The sequence below is a fragment of the Crocuta crocuta genome, unplaced genomic scaffold (genome assembly GCF_008692635.1).
Source record: "Crocuta crocuta isolate KB4526 unplaced genomic scaffold, BGI_CrCroc_1.0 scaffold13, whole genome shotgun sequence".
NCBI lineage: Eukaryota > Metazoa > Chordata > Mammalia > Carnivora > Hyaenidae > Crocuta > Crocuta crocuta.
In genome coordinates, this window is record NW_027530007.1 from 6,924,324 (window position 1) to 6,925,536 (window position 1,213).

A 1,213-nucleotide genomic window follows, 5' to 3' on the forward strand; every position below is an offset into this window, starting at 1 on the left:
CACCTGGTGGTCAAAACATGAAAATAAAAACGCACCCTGAGTTTCTGGTGTGGTGTGGGCGGAGTCAGAGGCCACACCCACGTTCCCGGAGGTGCCCCATCACACCCCTGGGCAGGCCCGGCCCCCTCCACGGAGGAGGCAGCTGGGGCTCCGACCATCCCAGGACCCTGCTCTGCAGAGCCCGGAGCAGAACCGGGGATGGCACTGGGGGCCTGTGTCCCTGGGGGATGGGTGTGAGCATGGCCCCGAGGAGATGGGGGCGGGGCTGAGGGTGGAATCCGGGAGCTCAGAGGAAAGTGGGCCCTCTCCTTCCTTCCCTTTCATCCCAAACCACACACGGCTACGCTTCCGTACAGAACAGAAAAGCCCCACCTGCAGTAGAGCCTCCTCCCAGCCCAGCGGGTGGCTGGAGGCCCGTCTGTCTGTCACGTGTCCTTCTGGGACCCCAGGCAGCAATGCAGACACGGGGTCACTTGGTTGATTCGTGCCGGTCACAGCACGGCCCTGGAGGCATGGCCTCTTCCCCAGGGACATGAGGACCCCGGGCCCTGCACCCCGGTGGCTCTGAGAACTGCTGGGACCCTTCCCCCAGGGCAGGCGCAGCCCCCTCACCTCCCCCAGGCCCCACGCACCCCTGCTGGGCCCCTGACCATCCGGTTCCCCCTGCCGTGCCTGGGAAGTTCCCTTCTACGCACCGGGCACATTATGAGGCTGTCACAGAACCGAATGACGTAAATCACATAACACAGGTACCACTGTGCCCGGCACGCGCAGCAAGTGTTGCTATATTTTACTCAGAATGTTTCATTGAATTTAAGAGGGGGCTGGGCAAAACGCTCCGTTACTTTATGTTCCACTAAGAAAGAAAAAACACCGCCAATTAAACTGACACAATGTTTCCTATCCCTTACAATTTTTATTTTATATGTATTGAAGGAGCTCTTCCGGACTTAATTAGACAGGGCTTTTTATTGGTTATCACTTTGGAGCCCGCATAAAAACAAAGATACAAGCAAAACGAAGCGGTTAAGGTGTTCTTAACACCTGTGCACGCAGAGGGCCACATCCACCCCATCACGTCCTGCGCTTTCCTCCCATTACAACCTCGGCGCGGTCGGGGGGCTCGTCCTCAGGGAACCCACAAAATGAGCCAAAGCAGCACGGGGCCCAGAACGGGCCTGGGGGTGGCAGAGGGAGCCCACAGCCCCCGCGG

At 59.1% G+C, this 1,213-nt stretch overlaps 1 long non-coding RNA gene across 1 annotated transcript in view; it reads right to left on the bottom strand.

Annotated features, from left to right (window-relative positions):
• Positions 1-557, bottom strand: part of LOC144231346 (uncharacterized) — a 2,422-nt gene extending 1,865 nt beyond the window's left edge. Inside the window, exon 1 of the long non-coding RNA XR_013335060.1 lies at positions 373-557. This is a non-coding gene — a long non-coding RNA (uncharacterized LOC144231346). The remainder of the gene's footprint in view (positions 1-372) is intronic.
• Between the last annotated feature and the right edge of the window lie 656 nt (positions 558-1,213).